The following is a 22,480-nucleotide window of genomic DNA, read 5'->3' as shown; positions in this document are numbered from 1 at the left end:
AGTACATGGCTAAAACTAAAGCAACATGTGTTGCTATCTAGATGAGGAAAATTCTTCTTGGGTTATTTGGTCAGAATATGGGTCCTATTGTGATTTTCTATGACTATTAGAGTTGTATCAAAATCTTTGAGAATCAATTTGTCATGATCGATCCAAGCATATCAACATCTGGTATCACCATCTACGAGATTGTGTGCAAACTCAGATCATGTTGTTGGAGTACATTCTTACAAAGGAACATGATCCAGATATGTTGACAAAGGAATTGTTAAGAGGAAAACTCGAGTTTCGTAGAGAGAGGATTGGGTATCAGATAATCCCTTTCTTGCTGAGAGGGAGTACTGAAAATGTAGCAAGAAATTCCTAATTTAATTTTTCCCTGAATTAATTAGGATAAGTTTCAATTCTATTTTGATAAAAATACTTGGAGGTAGTTAACAAAGGTAACACGGCCTTGTCACTTATTCCTTTGAGACATCTCAACACATGCTTTGTTGCCTTCCAATACAGTTTAGTTTGATTAACCATTTCTTGAAGAACTTGGTTAACTTCATAAGACATGTTCAGTCATGTATTCTCCAAATACACAAGTGAACCCAAAAGCTTCCTATATATAGTAGCCCCCACTACTTCACATGAAGTAGCATCTTCCATCCACCAATTCCCTACTAGAGGAGTCTCCATGGGTTTAATCTTCTCCATATGGAACTTGTTGAGTATCTCATTGATATACTTACCTTGAGAGACAAAAGATCCTAATCTCCTTGCCATGCTTCCAAACCAAGAAAGAAATCCATGAACCCCATGTACTTCATCTTGACTTTTCTAGAAAGATCCTCTTTACAATAAATTACCATCTTCTCATCTCCAGTCAAAATTTAATCATCGACATACAATAATATAATGAATAATTTACCTTCAACAACAATATGGTAAAGGTTTGCATCTACTTCACTTTTGGTGAAGCCCAACCCAATGAGATAACTGTTGATCTTGGTGTACCAAGCACGGGGTGCTTGCATCAATAAATACAATGCTCTCTTGAGTATTCATGCATGTGACTCTCTATCGAAGGTCTCAAATCATTCTGGTTTCTCAATGTACACCTCTTCTTCAATCACTCCATTGAGAAATGATATCTTCACATCCATCTAGTGGATCTTCCACCCCATATGCACTGAGAGTGCTAGAATTGACTATATGGATAAGTACCTTGCTACTAGAGCAAAGGTATCCTCATAGTAAATTCTTTCCTTGTGAAAGAACCACCTAACCACAAATATGGCCTTGTGTTTCTCGATGATACCATATGATGCATGATTTACCCTGTAAAGCCATCTGGAACTCACCACTTGTTAGGATATTCCGACACATAGGAAATAGTTAAGTATACTTGGTCTAGTATAGACTTATGTAAAGTGTGTTTCTTTACTATGTACTTTTGTAACTTACAATTTGACATTCATGATATGTAGTGATATGATGGTTCATTCTCTCCTCAGTATTACCGACACTTGATTTGTGGCTTAACACCTGATTCATCCATGACCTCTATTTAAAGAGCATGGAGGGTCATTTGTAGGGTAACCATTCATGAGAGAAGCTTATGTAAATTTTCATTCTTTTATTAATAAATTTCCTAAAGTGGCCATGTTGGCTCAGGCTGCAGACTATTTCCCTCTTTGAGGGTTTTAACCACGTCAATAATACTGGTTTATTGATCTGTGATTTGTTTGTGAGTGGTGTCCTCTCGTGTTCTATCTGAGGAACTTACCCTGTAAATTCCTACATGGCATCAGAGCTATTTGAGGGCTGCATCCATTGGTGGTCCAAATCTGAAGCCGATAGAACTGCATCTGACTGTCATTTCCTATATCTATTGTTTTTGACTGCTTTCAGGCTGAGAGGACTGCTCTATTGTGTTAGGAGCATCTGTTCTAGTGAGGACCCCTTTCGTTTGACACGAAAAGGTTTCCGGTAGCACTAGCTACGTCATTTTTAAGATCTAGAGGCAAAAACGAGCTCTTTGAAGTAAGCATGCACCGCAAAGCTTCAATGACTAAAAAAAGGCCTTCCTCTTTTCCAAAAATTATTAACCTTTTAAACTAGCTCACTTCGTGCAAAGTTACTTTATGAGAATAGAGGTCTTGGGTTGAAGTCTTTCTTTTTGTTGAGTTACTTTTTATAAAAGCACATGTATCTTATGTTTTAAAGTTACTTTATGTAAAAGTGTTCTCACCCATTATAAAAAGTGAGTCACTTATATTTCTAAAGTCTCTTTATCTTTTATTTAAGTTACAATTTAGTGGGTAGCTCATAAAGTACCATTGTAAAAGTGGCTTTCACTTATATATAAAGTGAGTCACATAATTTTTTTTAAAAGTGAGCTAATTAGATTTATGTTTGGGAAGTGGGGACATTTTTTTTAAATATAACATTATCATTCATTTTTGCACATTCATGCACTTCGTCGACATCTTCAACAACTTTTCTTCAAAAAGCCATAACTTCTTCATCTGGAAGCCGTTTTCAAAGCCGTTTTCTTTAATTAGCCTAATTTTTTAAGATCTTTCCATTGGAACACTTAGTTTTGGCATCTACAGCTTCAGTTTCTATTAAAATGGAAATTCAATGCCAAGTTATTCTTGACAGCACCAACTACTTCCATTGCTAGTCCTACATTATGGATTTACTTAGGAGTAAAAGTCTTTATAGAATAGCCTCAGCCCAAGAAACCAAACCTTAAGATGAAGACAAGGTAGCCAAATGAGAAAATAGACAAGATCAAGCACGTGGATTGATAGGGATGTCTATTTCTCTAGACTTTAGATTCCATATCATAGAACTTGATACTCCTAATGAAGCAATGAAACAAATCACTAAAGTTTTTGGAATAAAAAATGAAATTAGAGCCCATCAACTCAAAAATGAGTTGTTTACATTGGACCCCAATAATTTTTCTTCCATTGAAGATTTTTTGTCCAAGTCCAAGACCCTTAGACTTCTCTTGGAAGGTGTTAAGGTTAAGAAAGAAGATGGTAGCCTTATCTATTCCATTCTTACTACGTTGAGACCAGCCTTCTTTGTGTTTTTTTCCACCTTCCATTCTATAAGATGAGCCTTCATTTCTCAAGGACAAGACTACAATTCCCCTTCCTTTCATTCCTTTTGTGATTCTTTAATAAGAGAACAAGAAAAAATCTTACATCTCGGTCTTCTTAATCTTGGAAACTCTTCTAAGAAAGCCTTAGCTTCCTAGCAGCAACCAAATTCAAAGAATCCTAAGAAGCCGAATCCTAAAAGGAATGGTCCTAAACCAAGCAAGCGTCCTAAGCACTTTTAGTCTCAAAATAATCATTTCAACAAAATGATTAGGCATATAAAAACAAAGGGAGGAAGACTGATAGACATTGCCACTTTTGTAATCTAGATGGCCACTTATAATCCAAATGCTTTAAGAAGATTGAAGCCTTAGAAGCAGCAATGAAGAAGCATAACATCCATTTGGAGCACTCTTCATCTTCAACTTCATCTTCACGAATAACACTTTCTGCATGTGGTTGTCAAGCATCTCGGTCTAGATATGCACTAAATATATCTTCTTCTTCTCATTCTCATGAGTGGCTCATTGATTCTAGAACTTCTTATCACATGGAAAAAAAAACCATGTTTTCTTCTTTAAATGACTATAACACCAAAAATATATATGTTGGTGATGATAGATCTCTTAGTGTTGTAGGGCCTGGAACTGTTCATATAGACAATGGTCAATTTAATGATGTACTATGTGTTCCAACCTTATCCTGCAACCTTGTATCTGTATAACAGATAACTCATTCAGGTGAAGCTAAAATCGTTCAATTTTCACCTCACAATGTTGTAATTAAGGACCTAAGAGATCCTAGATAGATTTTAGCTACTGGCATTGCTAATGATTCTACAAGGTTGTATAATTTTAACAACTTTGGCTCATTAAATATTCCCTTGGTATTTGTTGTTCATAATGATGAAGTGAGCAAACTTTGGCATGAGTGATTTGGTCACTTAAACTATCACTCCCTTCAAAATCTATGTAAAGAAAATATGGTGACAGGTCTCCCAATGGTATCTTGCAGAGATGGTGTTTTTTTCGGATGTGTACTCGGAAAACATCAACAGGAAAGTTTTGAAAAACGTGCCTCTTGGCATGCCTCAGCCCCTTTACAACTTGTGCATAGTGATTTATATGCTCCACTTCCAGTTGTTTCATTCTCTAGCTACAAGTATTTCTTAAATTTCATTGATGATTTCTCCAGACACACATGGGTATACTTCTTAAAACTCAAGAGTGAAGTATTTAACATGTTCTTGGCATTTAAGGATTTTGTTGAAAAACAATCTGGACATCAAATTCTTCAGCTAAGATGTGATAATGGCAGAGAATATGTTAACAACAAATTCATAAACTTTTGCACTGAGAATGGAATTCAAATGCAACATATTGTTCCATATACTCCACAACAAAATGGTGTAGCTGAAAGGATGAATCACACCTTAAAGGAAATGGCTAATTGTATGCTTCAAACTAAAGGACTTAGTCTTATTTTTTGGGCAGAAGAAATTAATTGTGAAAATTACATAGTAAATCGCACTCTTACTAAGGTTTTAAAGAGTGTCACTCCAAAAGAGGCATGGAGGTCAATTAAACCAGATGTAAGTCACTTTCGTGTTTTTGGAAGTGAAGCATGGGCCCATATTCCAAATGAGAAACATAAAGCTTTAGAACCTAAGATTGAAAAATGTGTTTTTTTTGGATATTCTGAAGATGTCAAAGGAAATAGACTTATTCTGCTTAAGTCCAAAAATGTTTCATTAGAAGAGATGTAAAGTTTGTTGAAAATATATCAGCTTACTAGCCTAGTTCGGTGGATGTGCCACCTCTCTCTATCCCTTCTACTTCTGAAAATATTTCTTCTTCAGATGATGACAACAAGGATAAAAATCCTCCCCCACCTTCTCAGGATCCTCCTTCAGCTCCTCAGCTTTCAAAATGGGTCCGTCCTACTCGGGATGCAGCATGTTCTCTTGCCAGTGATTCTACAGATCAATGACATACACATTCTCAGTTCGATAGAGCCTCTTCTTTACTGGCTCAAGCTTCAACAAATTATGATCCTGACACCTTTACATAAGCTTCAGGCCATCCATATTGGGATGCATCTATGAATGAAGAATATTGTTCAATATTGGCAAATGATACATGGGATCTTGTTCATCTACCAAAGGGACGAAAACTTGTAAGATGTAAACGAATTTACAGAACCAAGTATGGAACAGATGGAAAAGTTGATAAACATAAAGCTCATCTTGTTGCTAAGGGTTTTTCACAAGTAGAAGGCATTGACTATACTGAAACCTTAGCCCCTGTTTCCAAAATGAACTCTATCTTCCTTGTCCTTTCCCTTGCTACCTCTTTCAAAAGGTAAGTCCATCAGATGGATGTTAAATCTGCCTTCTTGCATGGGGACTTGCTTGAAGAAATCTATATGGAACAACCTACTGGCTTTATAAAACAGACTCCAGTTTCGTATGTTGGCTTAAGAAATCCCTTTATGGTCTCAAGAAAGTGCCTCAGGCTTGGTATGCCAAAATGGATAGCTTTTTTCTAGAAACTTGGTTTTCTAGGTGTCATTCTGACAATACTGTCTACACCAAGAAAGTGGGAAAGTCCCTTATCATTGTTGTTATTTATGTTGATGATCTTATCCTTACTGGTAGTGATCCAAACCTTATAAACCATGTGATGTCTAGCCTTAAAAGGAAGTTTGAAATGACAGACTTAGGACACTTGCATTATTTTCTTGGTCTTCAAGTCTTGCAATCCAAGGAAGGTATTTCGCTTTCCCAGTCCAAGTATGCCTGTGATCTTCTATGCCATTTTCACATGGAAGATTGTAAGCCATCCCCTTCTCCCTTTCAGCCTCGAGCCAAAATTTCAGTCACTTTTACTTCCCCTAAAGTTGATGCTACCTTATAGCGTCAACTTATAGGAAAAATTTTGTATCTGACCCATACTCGTCCTGATCTTTCCTTTCCTGTTGGACTTATTGCTCAGTTTATGCAAAACCCACATGAATGTAATTGGAAAGAAGCTAAAAGAATACTTCATTTTCAAGGTACAGTTCAGTTTGGGATTTATTACAATGCAAAAGCATCTCCTCAAATTGGTTGGTTTCACTGATTCTGATTAAGCTGGTGACCTTGATGATCGGAAGTCTACTACAGGTTATGTGTTCACTCTTGGTTCAGGACCTATTACATGGGCTTGCAAGAAACAAAGTGCCATTTCTCTTTCTTTAGTAGAAGCAAAGTATCGTGGTGTCGTAGAAGCTAATAAGGAAGCCCTGTGGCTTCGTCAAATCCTATCAGAGTTTGGCTCTTAGTAGTAGCATCCGACTACACTTTGGTGTGATAATCAAAGTGTCATTCAACTATGCAAAGATCCAGTCCAACATTAGCGCAGCAAATGCATTGAACTACACATGCACTTCATCAGAAAGCTCATTCATGACCATGTTCTTGAAGTGCAATATTGTTCAACAGATGATCAAGTTGGAGACATCTTTACAAAGACTCTCACAGAGGTGAAGTTTACTAAAATTTGATTTATGGTTGGAGTTCACGAAGTTGTCACTAAGGGGGGATAGGCTCTAATGCCTCCTTCCTTCTCCGATTGTGTCATATTTTTACATCCTTTAATCATATCCCAAGTTGTTCTTAAGGGGGAATGTAAGGATATTCCGACACATAAGAAATAGTTAAGTATAACTTGGTATAGTGTAGAGTTAGGTAAATTGTGTTTCTTTACTATGTACTTTTGTAACTTACAATCTAACAGTCATGATAGGTAGTGATCTGACGGTTCATTCTCTCCTTGATATTACCAACACTTGATCCGTGGCTTAACACCCGATTGGTCCATGATCTCTATTTAAACAGCATGGAGGGTCATTTGTAGGGTAATCATTCATGAGAGAAGCTTATGTAAATTTTCATTCTTTTATTAATAAATTTCCTAAAGTGGCTATGTTGGCTCAGGCCGTGGACTGTTTCCCTCTTTGAGGGTTTTAACCACGTCAAGAATACTGGTGTATTGATCTGTGATCTGTTTGTGAGTGGTTTCCTTTCATGTTTTGTCTAAGGAACTTACCCTTTAAATTCCTACACCACTAACTTGTCTGCCGGTCATTAGAAAACTTCCAAAAAATTATTTCTAATGATGGAATCAGATTCCTCTACCATAGCATCAACCCATATTGTTTTTTGAACCCCTTCCTTGAATGAGGATGTTTCAGTCTCTACAAGATCACTCATGAGAGCCATGTAGCCAATGTACCGATCCAGTGACTTCTACCTGCACTGAGCTATGAGTGCTCCCACATTCTCTCTTGAATCATGAAATAATATGTTAGCTTCCCCGATTCACTTCCTTCCTTCTCTGGACGCCTCTTCTTGAGTGATTGTCTCCACTCTCTACTCCTCTACTTGTGGATGCTCTACAACTTCTTGAGGTTCTTCCTTTGGAGCAAAAACATAATTATCAGGCTACAACTAAATTTCCCTCTTTATAGAACACATCATTGCCTTCTCCTCATCAAATTCAACATCTATTCCAACCATTTTCATCCTGAGAGATCGAAAGTACACACGGTAGTTTTGAGGTGTATAAGTGTACTGCACAAATATCCCTAACTTTGATGTAGGATCTATATTCTTTCTTACATCCTTGGACACATGACAGTAAATTGATGATCCAAATATCATGAAGTGTGACACATCTACTTTGTTCCATGAAAAGTATTCCTCTAGTGTACTCATGCCAAGAATCTTGTGAGGACTCTTGTTCTACAAATAAACGGTTGTGTTTCATGCTTCAGCCCACAAGTCTAGTGGTAGGCTCTAGTCATGCAACATCACCCATGAAACTCCCACAATACTTTTTCTCTTCCTATGAACCACCCCATTATTTTATGGGTTGTGAGGTCTTCTTAACTCTTGTCAAATGCCTTCTTTTCTAGATAAGTTCTTTCAACTCATTCGACACATATTCTCCACCATTATCACTCCTAAGGGCCTTCACTTTCCTATGAGTCTCTTTCTCAACAAGTGATTTAAATTCAACAAATTGGATAATTTCTAGTCTTTCTTCTGCATGAAGAAGATCTAACACTTCTCTGGGAAATCATGTACAAATATCTCATAGTACGTATGCTTTCATGTGGAGGTTGTCCAAAAATGTCCACACACATCCGAGTGAACTCTTTCATCGTCTTCTTATGATTTACTTTCCCACTCATTGAAGGTGGATTTCATGTGCTTCCTCAATGTACACCCTTTGCATGTATCTATTTCCTCCAGTGCACCCTCGGGTAGTCTTGTAGAAATGTGTTCCTTGATCTTCAATGATCCATGGTGCAAATGGCCCAATCTTCTATGCCATAATTCACTAATTTCTTGGCTCTACACCTTATTTTTTTTTGTGCTCAGTTTTGCACAGTCTTCTACATCCAATTTGTAGAGGTTCTTCACCTACACCATGATCTACTTCACTTGTCCTATGCCCATGTGTCTAAGGAAAGCCTTTCCTTTTGTAAATATCACATCATAGCCATGGTCTTCCAACAAAGAAACTAAAAGAAGATTCTTCTTCAGACTTGGAACATACATCACATCTTTTAATTTGAGAGAGGAGCTAGACTCCCTATGGAAAGTGATTGCACCAATATCGGTAGCACTATACATTCCATCATCTCCCATTTTGATGTGCATATGGAGCTCCTTCTCCTCCAAGTCATTAAAGAATTATCAGTTGCCCATCATATGGAATGAGGCTCCATTATCCAGATACCACATACTACTCGTCATTGTACTCACCATACAAGTGATGAGGATGAAATCAAGTTTGAATTGTGAAGAAATAGATCCATCTGTTGCTCCTTCTGAGAACTTCTTATTCGCCTTCTTTTCTAGACACCTCATGGCATATGTCCCACTTCCTAATTATGAAAGCACTTCATCTTCAACAAGTATTTATTCTTGCTTCCCTGACTAGAATTCCCTTTAGATTTGGATTTATTTGCTTTCCCTTTATTTACCATTCTATCTAAGGAAAATTTCTCCTCATCATCATGCTTGGATTAGTTTCCATCTGTAGTGTTCTGCCTTATCTCTTCTTACACCAAGTTATACCACAATCACTCCCAATTTGGTATATTTTGCCTCCCATTTACCAAATCCTAGTAGTTTTGTGAGCTCTTGGGAAGGCCTAGAATTTCTAGGCTTACTAGATCATCTTCAACAACTGTAATACCAACACTCCCAAGTTCATCTCGACATTGTGTGAACTTACTCAGGTACTGTGGTATTGTGTCATCATTTTCCATCTTGATATTTTGAATCTTGTCCTTCAGTGCTAGCTTCCTCTGGTCATTGTTGTTCTGAAACAAGTCTATCAAAGCTTGCCAAATTACATATGGGGTATCCTACCCATGGATATTCGAGAGAAAATGATCTCAAAATACTTCTAGTATGATCGTCCCTGATCTTTCCTCACATTTGTTCTACCCTGTTAGATATGTAGCATCAGTTGTTGGTGGCTTAGGAATATATTTGTCTATCAATTCCTTCAGCCCATTATCTTCCAAAAGTTGCTCCATCTTTTCCTTCAAAGAAATATAATTTGAGCTACCCTCAAGGGCATACTCGAGCCTTAGACATCTTGCTAGATCTATAGAATGATACTACAAATCCGATTCACCTGCAAAGACAAACTTGAATTCTTCTCTTCAATTGTGATTACCACTCCGATACAATGTATAAATTCCTTGTAGATTTAAACTACTTAGGTAATTTTCTAAAAGAAAATACTTGAATGTACTCTACTCATCAGCGGAAGCAATTAAGCACTCGAGAAATCACAAAATAAACATGAGACAAGATTCAATCACATATGCTCCAAGATTTATCTAAGGAGAAAGAAACTGCTCAAAAACCGTTCCCATCTGTATTGCATTAATCAGAAAATGAAGAGGAAATACAATGCTTGCTCAAACCTAAGAAAATCTCTGCAATAGTATAATCTATCAGACTACTTCCTACTCAAGCTCTGGTCAGTACTTAACCAAATCCAAGCATGTCTAAGTCCCTATTTCATCATGTTGTTCAATAAGGAATTGGCCCCCTATTAATTAGGGAAATTTATCATTGATAATGGTGAAATTCCATTAGGCCTTTCTCTAATTGCATGAACCACCTGTAGAATGTGAAAAATTATGCAACCGAGAGTACACTTCCCTTGAACTCCAATCTCAACTGGGTAACTCAAGTCTTGTGCATGGAACAATTATTTTTTACTGACTAATTATTTAAATGAAGGATTAACTAAAGTTACACCCCACAACTAGACCCTCCACTAGTTCTTCGTTAGTTAGAACTAGCTAAACTCATAATAACTCAAATTAACTGAACCTAGTTGACAGAAATTATCCATCAATCATGACTAAGCATACTCAAGTGTCTCCAAATCAAATCAACTAAGTTAACTGAGTGACAAGGAAATGTCAACTCAGTTGACTACCTCCAAGTATTTTAATGAAATTAGAATTCAAATTTCTCCTAATTAATTTTGGGAAAAAATAAATTATGAATTTATTGCTCTATTTTCAACATAAGGTGGAATATAGTTTATACTTTTCTTTAGTACGAAGACATTAAAGAAGAGAAAAGAGGATATAATATAGGAGGTGACATCAATTGATATAAAATTGGTGGAGGAGGATGAAGAGATGGTGGAGAAAGCCAAGGAAATGGAAATGGAAATTGAGGAAGAAATGGACAACCAGGTATTGTCATTGCAACAAACACCCTCAAAAATTTTGTCTACACTTGAATTTTGAGGCTTACCATGTATCTTGTGATCGTTCATTGCATATTCACTTTATGTTTGATAAATAATTTTCAAAGGAACATGCTAACACATGCTTAGTCCATGACAAGTTAATGTGTGCTCTTTTATGCAAGCTTGAAGAAACATGACATAATTCCATCAAGACAATGCATGTGTGATGTACAACCTATGTCGATAGTCGGTGTGAACTTTCATTGAAAATATCTCACATTTGGATATGATTTTTATTCTATTTCGATGAGTTTTCCCAATTGCGTCTCGCGCACACCTTCACTTTCATAAGTGTTTCTTTCATGTTTACAACTCTCTCTTTTACTTTTTTCATTGTAATAAGTGTCATTTTCTTGTTGTATTCATTCTTGCATGTGTTTCTTTCAATGTCATTCACATTTCTCAAGTGTCATTTGGATTTTCCTTTCATTGTCGCAAATGTCTTCTTTTGACATGGCGGGCGTCCCACATCACATAAATGTGGTTTTAGTTTGTTTCAATGTGTAAATTATGTTGTGTTGCATGATAATTATCATGTATAAATGTAACACACTCATTCCCAAAGTTTAAAGCATTATCGCACAAGTGTTATCACCATCATCCCAAAGTGTATCTTTAATGTCACACTTGGGAGAAGTTGTCACAATATCATAACATTTTGGGTATCATGTTGTTCATGTGTCTGACTGATCAATTTTGCATCATCAAATGTTCTAATACTGTGATCATACTTAAGTTTTATCATTGTTCACATTGGTTTCACTGATCCCACACATAGCCAAATCTGGAAAAGTTCTCGCCCGAGCAACTTGGACTCACTTGGCCTTCCTAAACTATGAACTATGCATCCTCATTCCTCAAGCTTCAACCTTTCCTCTTTACACTACACAATTCCCAATCCCTGACTTATAGAAATACACATTGCATAATCTGAGTGCTTAGTCCCGACCCTCGAGATCCAAAACTACATAATCTCTACCTTCATTCAGTCTCCTCTATGCATTGCACAGTCTCAAGAACCAGGCCTCCATGTTGGTCCCTTGAAATGCACAACTGGACAATCCATTTACCTCTACTCCTCTATAAATTCACAATGGAAAACCTCAAGGGTCAAGCCTCAATCCTGACCCCTTGAGCCCCCTCAACTGTGCACTTCTCTTGTCGTTGCCTACCTAAAATATGTATTGCATAGTCTCAAGGCTCAGTCATGGCCCCTTTTCTCTTTAGATATGTAGCTACATAATCCCTTAACCTTTTCCCTCCAATAATTTTGCATTGGGAAACCTCCAACCTCACTCCCTCAGGTTGATACCTTGAGCTCCTCAAGTACACATCTGACTAGCCCTAGTCTACCTGAACTACCCACTGAATAGTCTCAAGGCTCAGTTCTAACTCTTAAGCCTATCTCCCTACCTATCACCCAATTACAACTTATTCAATAGTTTTCATGAAGCATGTTAGACTAGTGGTTTCATTGGACTGATGTCATCTTCTTGTCAGTGGATTTCAGTTACAAGTATTCTCTCATGTTATAACAGGATGATAATGAAGGAGATGAAAAGGGTGACCTTGTTAGAAGGAATCTTTGTATATACAAAGTTAAGTGGATCAATCAGGAAAGACAAAGGGACACTAGATTGTGACAACAATTGTAAATAAAGATGACATTGAGGACTCCATACCTTCAAGCCTTATAGTGGAGGAACAATAATACCATGTTCCATATTTTAGGAGACACAAAGAAAGCAACAATAGAGAATGACTTAATACTGCAATGTCATCATGCATTCCATGTCATCATTGTCATGTCATGTCATGTCACAAGTCATAATTTTCCACATCATTTTCGGATTATGTATATTCAATACTGGAGAAATGTATGTAAATTGGAATTCAAAGTGACGTGTATAGAATGTGAAAAGTCATGTAGTAGTCGAAAGGTCATAGAGAAGTCAAACAGTCATGAAGGTAGTCCAAGAGTCACAAGTGAGGTTAATGATTACCCCATTTGTTATATATACACCCTCATTGCTCATGTAAAGGAATTTTCACCATGGCTCCTCCTATCACGGATTAGATATGAAAATAGTTATTTTGGGGGAGAAAGTGGTTGATCTAATGATCCAATATTGGGGCTAGTGGTGTTCATTGTCTTGATGCATCTTTGAACTTTTACTTAATTTAGAAGCTCATTGAGTCAATACACTTTCATGCGTATGTCGTAAATATTGAAAGACTATTCTTTGAATCTTTGCAATGTATGTTGTTTTCATTTGTACTAGGGAAATTGAACTATTTCATTTGCTTTGGTACTTATCTTGTTGAAGGTGTATTATATGTGTTTTAACAATTGTTTCTTATATGTGAACTATTTCGCTAATTCTCCAACGATTCATTTATATGTACATGTTTTTGTTTCTTTTCTAGATCAGTAATATTACTATTCATTAAAAGGCTCACTTTTCTCTTCCCTTTCAGTAAAATAACCCTAATACTTTCACAGCTGAACATTCCACAAGGAATACTCACTTGCTAATCTGAAAGTACATGTACATTACTCTCTCATGTTGGACATTAAAGCCCAGGCATATATTTAAGAATATGGAAACTGGGCTTTATTTTTGGAAGGGCTCCAACACTAAATGGTGTGAAGTATGATTGGGACATTTTTGTAGGGAGCCCCCTTCATTGGAGAATTTCCAACACCATAAACAAATAGTGCTTGAAGGAGGGCTAGATGAAATTTTTTTCCCCTTGAGTTTGTTTTGAATCTCTTAGCTTAAATGGCACATCACCAAATCATAATTCTAGAATGTTTTTGTAATCTCTCTCCTAGTAAATGTTTCATCTTCGTGGAACAACTTTATGAATTGTCACATTTTAAGTCTGATAGCGAGGGTGATACATCCATTACCAAGCATTCATCTATTTTTATTATGTTCTGTGAATATTATGAAATTGACTGTGAAGATGTGGCTTGTATTATTTTTTTCCTCACACTTGAAGGTTACATTAACTAATGGTATCATACCTTACCACCCACTTCAATTCATTCTTTTGAACACCTCATGAATGAGGCTTCTTCATTTAGCATTTGATAGGTATGATTACCGACATTTTCTTAAAAGAATCAATCAACTAAGAATGAAATCTAATGAATCAGTTGTACAATTTCTAATTGATTCCTCCACCTTTCTTATGAATTTCCGGAAGAAGACATAGATTGGGATTTCTTGAAAGAAAATTTTGAGAATTTGGTTCATATCTCTTTGGATGGTGAATCTAAACCTCCTGATGTTTCTTCTTCCCGAATTCATGTAAATCATGAGACATATCTAGTTTTAGAGGAGGAAGCTATTATTCCTTTTGTTCATTGCCCTCCTACTTTTATAGTACCAATCATGGTCCCTCTATGTAGTAATGCTAAAGTTTTGAAATATGAAAATTGTATTACCGATCCATCTCTTCAACCTTTATCCACTTCTCATGATCTAGATACGAGGGAAGAAACCTTGGAATGGTTCATGGGGCCTTGGGTGAAGGCTAATGCTTCATTCCTCAAGATGAAATTAATGCTCTTAACCTCAATCTTGAATCTAGTTCCACTAAAATGGTTAATTATTCATGGTACATGCTATTCCCTATCATATTCATGCCATGATTCTTTTTCCCATGATCCTCTTGATCAATCTTCTCCACAAACTAGTTATTCACACTCTCCTTATCTTTAAGTTGTTAGTTCAAACTGTGATTGCGTACAAGGCAATCACGTTACACGAGTAGAGGAGTAGAAAAGTGAAGAGTCTTTTTATCTCTCTTCCCTCTTTAAAATTTCCCCATGTAAAGGTGATGGGCTTGCATTCTTGTATGATTGCCCATATACTAATCTCAGTAGTCAATTAAATGAATTTCATTTTATTAATCAATCTATTGTCATGGGAAATAATCATTTTGTTGATAATCACTATCTTGATAGATGTGATGATGACTTCCCAAGTGCATCAACTGATATTTCAGTTTCTCAAGAATATTTTAATTTGAAAGATTTAGATCTAGAATATAAATTGGTCAAAGAAGATGTTCTTATCGAAACTTCCTCTTCATCTCACTATCCCTTGTACTCTACTGTTTGTGATGCATCTACTTGTGATTAAGATACTCCATGCTATTCAAATTCTTCACTCGATGAGTTAAATTGTCAATTGACACAAGGTAGTGAGGTTATGCATGATGAAAAAGGAAATAATCAAATCATTCAGTATTCTTTCCATCCCTCATCATCTCTTGTTTTGCATGAAGATAACTCTTCATATCTATTTTCTCATGAAATTTCTTTGATACATACATCTCTAGGTTTGTGATTAGAAGAATATTTCAACTTGAGTAATATGGTTATTGAAATTATAAAATTCAATAAAATTAATGAGAAAGATGGCGGCGATATGGTTAGTAATGGTCTCATTAAAATCATTTGAAGCAACTCTCTTCACACCATGCATGATCTAATTCAATCTTCAGAATATGGTTTTACAATCCTTTAAGTTTCTGGGACTTGTCAGGAAGTCGAGGCACTTCAACTTATGTTGATGGTTATGTTGTGTTATTTTATTTCCATGACTAGCCCATGTAGTGAACTGAGGGGTTTGAGGGCAGTGGGTAGGCCCCCTCTACGAGGTCCGGGGCAGTGCCCTGGGAAAATGTTTTTTTGGACCCTATATTAGGTTGGGCAAACCTACCTATGGTTTTTGGTCCATGGTATTGAATGCTTCGGCATGTATAAATATGTGTTGTAACATTGAAAGGAATATAATGAAAAATCAAGCTAGTAGTCCAAGTTTTGGGATCCTGGGGAAAATTCTGTGTATAAGTGTTTTATGTGTTATGCTCTCACATTGTTTATTTTCTGTGTTTTAGATTCGTATGCAAGTAATTTCTGTATGGGGTTCAAACCTACATATGTTAGGATATTGTGACTCTGGTAAGATCCTCGAACTAAGTGAGATCCATTTTTTCTTGAAAATTTATTTTTTTTCACATGGTTTCATTGCATGTAAATTTGTTCTTGAAAGATGTGTGTATTTCAGATATAGTCTTTCTAACTTTCAAGATTCAATTTCTAATTGGATTCAAGATTCACTTTCAGTTGATTCATCTCCATGTAAGGCTCTTGCACTTAACTCAAGTTTGTTGTGTGTATCTCTCATAGAATCATGGAACTGCAAAGTTAATCATTTGAAAGACTACCTTTCATTGAATAAATCATGTCTATCAGATGCATTTCAGGGTAGTCATCTCCTAGTCTTTCTTGTCAATGTTCCATGATTAATATGTTTCTTCATGACTCCTAAAATCCTCTTAAATGCTAGTGAATGCCTCAGTTATTGTGTGAGTCAAATTCTTCCTTGTTCATTGTATGGTGATTGGTTCCATGTGTTTTCTATACTGGAATTTCTCTTCGCTTATTTTGATGATTACGATGCTAGTGAAATGTGTAGCCACTTATAAGGAAATGGTTCCTTATATTTATCATGTGCGGGATATGATTGTTTTGTTCAAGGCATCTTCAAAACTGTTAAAACTAACCTATCTTTGTTATATTCTACTCAAGAATCTCATGTGACAAAATGTTCCATCTGATTGTAATATTAACTATCATTCATCTTATCATTTTGCCACTAGTATATCTGATGATAGTTTTTTCACATTGATTAATCTTTATATTGTATCTCACTATTCAGATACTTGTCAAGTAGTTGAGGCACCTCATCCTTCATTGTTGTTTACATCAGGTCTTGATGAGCCTTCTAAACATGATTAGATTCATATTCCCTCAAAAGATTCTTATCTTGATCCAATGCTTTTAATTTAAAATTCATCTTTCCAAATAGTTCAAGTTTCTCAAGGGGATCGTTTAGAATTTCATGATCCAATTGTTGAGTGGTTGGACCAATCTTACTTGGCAAGCTCTATAGAAAGTAACAAGTTTCAATCATCTTTCATGATTGCTAAGGGGGATGGCACATAAGAAGATACATTCATAAGAAGCTTCAAAGGTTTTTTTAATTATGGTTTTCAACTAAAAGGTAAGAGTGCAAGCTAGTTATAAGTAGTGGTTATGACATATCTTTCTATTGAATGGAAATACCTTCAATTCATTGTGAAAGTTATTCATTCACTTACATGTTTTATTCCACACTATTTTATATCTATTTTAATCACTTGTGTCTTTTTGTATGCATGTTGAGAGCAGCTACGATGGTCAAATTGGAAATTTCATTACACTTGAACCTGACCTTCTAGCTAGTTAGGTTAGGACTAGGTCTAGCTGCATATTAGTCTTCCCTTTCACACTCATCTTTCACTCTCTCTATGTACTCTTTCTTATGTTTGCTTACTCCTAAATTGCATCATGTTTTCGGTTAGCCTCCATTTTCTTTGTACTCATTATTTTATTTTCTTATTATGTCTTATCTCTTATTTCATTTTTTTTAATAAAACATCGCATGAAGGATGTTCCCTTCAACTCGAAAGGTAATGTGGAAAAATAGAAGAAGTTATTGTGACACTCAAATATTTGACTAAGATTTAGTCCCTCTTCATTTGGGTTTATACCTTTCGGTCAATGACTTTTTCATAAAAGATATGATCCTTATGTAAGGAGATATTTGTGTGAAGCCATGATACCCATATCCATTTTAGGAGCCTTGTTTCTATGCTTTTTTCTTTATGTTTTGATGTTTTCCACACTAATATAATCAAGTAGAGAAGGAGAAGGGGAAAATATAAATGAGAAAACCAATATTAGAAGTTTTATATATGATTATTTGAAGGAAAAACCTATTCTTCTCTAAATAAGTTGGGACCCCTCTTCTACCCCATGAAATGATTAAGTGTCGATGCATAGTCCTATATAAATAAAAAAAATAAAGGGTGAAAGAAGAGAAAGGCTTCTTGTCTTGGTAGGTGAAGCAAGCAACTCCGTTGGGGTACTGCCCTGGCTCGCTATCAATAGATCAATGTTTGTGTTCTTGAAGTGATTTCGTCGAGCTATTGTCTATGCCTATTGGTAATGGAGTGACACCAGAGATGTAAAACTATAAAATTGAAATTGGAAGCTCGCAAGTAGCATTATCCTTCTCCTGATTTGAAACATTATGATATAGATGGATTTATGATTGTGCTCAACTAAGAAATAGATGAAGGGGAGTATACCTATAATTGGGTTAAGTGGGGAAGCCATAGTAATCTTTAGAATAAATCAATACTTCCTCAAAAACTAGTCCCTTCACAAAAGATTAGACCAAGGCAGAGAATAAGAGTTCTACTAGTGTGTTGCCAAGTGTTGTTGTTGCAAAAAACATTCTCCAAAATTTGGCCTACAATTGAATTTTGTAGTCGACCATGGATCGTACGATCGTTCATTCCATAGCCACTTTATGTTCGATCGATAAGTGTCGAAGGCACTTGATAACACATGCTTAGTCTACAACAAGTTCATGAGAATGCTCTTTTGTGCAAGCTTGAACAAGCATGGCACAAGTCCATCATGACAATGCATATGCAATGTTTAATTTGTGTTGACACTCAATGTGCACTTGCATTGAAAATATATCACTTTAGGTTGTGATTGTTCTTCTATTTCAATGAGTTTTCCCAACTATCACTCTTGCACACCTTCACTTTTGTAAGTGTATTTTTCATTTTTAAGATTATTTATTTTACTTGCTTTCACTCTACTAAGTGTCATTTTCATGCTATCTTCATTAAGGCGTGTGTCACTTTCAATTTTTTTCACGTTTTGCAAGAGTCATTTTCGCTTTCCTCTTACTATCGCAAATGTTGTCTTTTTGTATGGAAGGTGTCACACATTGAAAAAATGTAGTTTTTCTTTGTTTCAAGCGGAAAAATTGGTGCTAATTAGTCATTATTATCATGTAGACATGTATCAAACTCATTCCCAATGTTTCAAGCATTTTCACATAAGTTTTGTCGTTGTTGTCACAAATTATACCTTTCATGTCACACTTGGGGAATGTTGTCACAATGTCGTCGTATTGGAGGTATTATGTTGTTCATGTGTTCTGAGTGATTAATGTTGTGCATTAAACTGTTATAAGTATGTGATCACACTTAAAATTTATCATTGTTCATGTTGGTCTCACTTATCCCACACTTAGCCAAATATGGAAAACTTCCTACCCGAGCAACTTGACCTCACTCAACCTTCCTGAACTGCACACTACACAGTTTTAGTCCTCAAGATTCAACCTTGCCTCTTGGCACTATGCAATACACATTGTCTGCCTTCCAAAACATTGCACCGTGTAATCTCAGTGCCCAGTCCCGACCCTTAATATCCAAAACTTCACAATACCTACCTTAAGTCAGTCTCCTCCGTGCACTACGGAGTCTCAAGCATCAAGCCTTAGCATTGAGCCCTTCAATATCACAAATTCACAATCCATTTGCCAGTATCCATCCAAAACTATGTAGTGGGAAACCTCAAGGCTCAAGCTTCAATGTTAACCCGTTAAACCCCTCAACTACACAGTTATCATTCCCTCACCTACTTGAACTGAGTATTGCACAACATCATGGCTCAACAATAGTATTTCACCTCTTAAGTTGAAAAATTTTGCAATACCCTAGCCTTTGTCCCTCTGGAAATGCACATTGGGCAACCTCAAGCCCCAAACCCTCAGTCATAAACCTTGAACCCCTCAAACTGTGTACATGACTAGCCCTAGCATGCCTAAGCTGCTCATTTTCTGGTCTCAAGGCTCAGTCTTGGCACCTAACCTCTTGAACTGCTAAACTATGCAAGTCATGAGATTGTCTCCCAGCCTATCACTCGGTTACAGCTCAATTAGTGCTTGTCATGAAGGAGTTAGACTAGTTGTTTTATTTGACTGATGTCGTCTTATCATGAGTGGATTTTAGTTACAATTATTCTATAATTTTATAATAGAATGATGATGAACGACATGAAGAAGGTGACCCTCCTAGAAGACACCTTTGTAGCTACAAAATAAGTGGATCAAACAATATAGACAAAGGGACACCAAATTGTGGCACCATCTAGAAATGAAAATCACATTGAAGACTCCCTACCTTCAAGCCTTATAGAGGAGGAAGAAGAAGAACATGTTCCATATTTTAGGAGACACAAAGAAAACAACAACAAAGAATAACTTGATACTTCCATATCATTGTATAGTCCATGTCATCAATTTCATGTCATGTCTTGTCACAAGTCATCATTTTCCACATCATTTGTGGATTATGTAAATCCAATATTAGAGAAATGTAATGTAAAATGGAAGTCTGAGAGACATGTATGGAATGTTAAAAGTCATGTACAAGTTGAAAGGTCATAGAGAAGTCAACAGTCATGAGAGTAGTCTAAGAGTCACAAGTGAGGTGAATGGTCACCCCATTTGTCATATATACACCCTCATCACTCATGTAAAGTAATTTTCATCTTGGCTCCTCCTACCAGATGTAAGATAAGGAAATAGTTATTTTTGACGAGAAAGTGGTTTCTCTAATGCTCCACTATTTGGGGCTAGTGGTGTTCACTATTTTGATGTATCTTGCAACTTTTTCTTAATTCAGAAGTTCATTTATGTAGAACTTCACACACATGTCATAAATATTGCAATATTATTCTATAAATTTTTGTGATGTATCTTATTTTCATTTGTACCAACTAAAGTGAACTATTTTGGTGGCTTTGGTACTTATCTTGTTGAAGGTGTGTTGTATGTGTTTTAACAACCATTTCTCCTATGTGAACTATTTCACTAGTTTTCTAACGATTCATTTATTTGTGCATGCTCGTGTGCCTTTTCTAGATTAGTAATATTACTTGTATTTAAAAGGCTCACTTTTCTCTTCCTTTTTAGTAAAATAACCATGATACTTTTTCACCTGAACATTCCACAAGGAATACTCACTTTAATATTTGAAACTACCTGTGCATTACTCTCTCATGTTGAACATTGAATCCAAGGCATATATTTAGGAGTATGGAAACTGGACCTTATTTCCTTAAGGGCTCCCACACCAAATGGTGTGAACTCTAATTGGAATTTTTATCAGGGATACACCCTTAGTTGATGAATTTTCAACACTGTCAACACCACTAGAAGATGATAACGATAAGGAAGCAACATCTGACTTTCCCATTTTGGATATTCAAAGAAATGAAATATGAATGAAGAACATTCCACCATATGTGCTAAAAACATTCTATTTAGGATAAATGAAGACCCTAACTCTCTATCTAAATTTCATATTTTATGTTGCAGTTATGCTTACAACATTGTTGAGAAGAAATTGTTATTATTTCCTACAACATTGAAGTGAGATGCACTTCACTGGTTTATGGGTTTAGATGAAGGCACTATTTCATATTGGGACGGTATGAGGAAATCATTTCTTAAAAAGTATCAATCCTATTGCAAGCCAAGATATTCTCTAGAGGATATTTTTAGAATGATGCAACAAGACGATGAAAGCTTAGAAGATTATTTAGAAATATTATTATACAATTTGTAGAAATCAAGGGAACGTGAGTTGAATCTTGTCATAATTCGTACAATATTCTTAAAAGGAATTCATAATGAATATGTAGATATAATTAATTTAATGGGTACTGGAGATATTGCAGATCTTTCAATTTACAGAATTAGTGATTTGCGTAGGATATATTCAAGAGGGAAATCTAAACTTGGTGCAAATATAAGAAATCCTCTTTCTAAAGTTACTAAATCAACTAGTAGAGGTGTTAGTTGAACAAAATTAGGAAAATTGTTGGAGCGTTTTGAGACTTATCTTTTAAATACCCTTACTTCTCAAATAAATGATTTAAAGATTAGGAAAAAGAAACAAGGGCAACAATCATTCTTATCTATATTTTGCACTAAATGTCTAAAGAGGCATCCATTAACAGAGTGTCCTCTTGATAATATTCAAGTTTGCTTGATTTGTGTAGATCCACATAATACTGAGGAATTTCCTACATTACCTGATTTTGGGAGCGAGATTCCCCAAGGACAGTTTTGGGTCTAAAAGCCCATGTTCACTGGGCACTACGTGCTATGCCCACAAGATGGTGGAGTATGCATAAGGGTAGCTTTGATGACTGGCGTGAATGTAGGAGGATGATGAGAAAATTCTTTGGGAAGCCAAAGGTATGAATGACAGACAGGTATGATGGGAAGGATGATCTGCACACACACTTGGCCAAATGGGCAGAGGTTTATGGAGCGAAGCCCGAACCTAAATGGGTGCACTTGTTCTGTCACACCTCGGATGTCATACTGATGACCTAGTACTTGGCGACAGAGCTCCGCCATGGTATAGGTGAATGGGATATTATATGTGAAAAATTCATAATGACATTCAGCTTTGAATTCGGGATTGACTATATTGACAAGGCATTATAAGAAGTGAAAGCAACAATCTTTAGGATACCACAGGATCATTTGGACCTAATTCAACATGATTGGACTACTCAACTGAGCCACATGTTGGGATGCT

The sequence above is a fragment of the Pinus tabuliformis genome, chromosome Q, assembly GCF_031772625.1.
Source record: "Pinus tabuliformis cultivar Carrire ecotype Pingquan chromosome Q, CPIR1, whole genome shotgun sequence".
In the NCBI taxonomy this organism is placed as follows: domain Eukaryota; kingdom Viridiplantae; phylum Streptophyta; class Pinopsida; order Pinales; family Pinaceae; genus Pinus; species Pinus tabuliformis.
The sequence above is the reverse complement of the archived record's forward strand: the minus strand, read 5'-3'. Positions refer to the sequence as shown.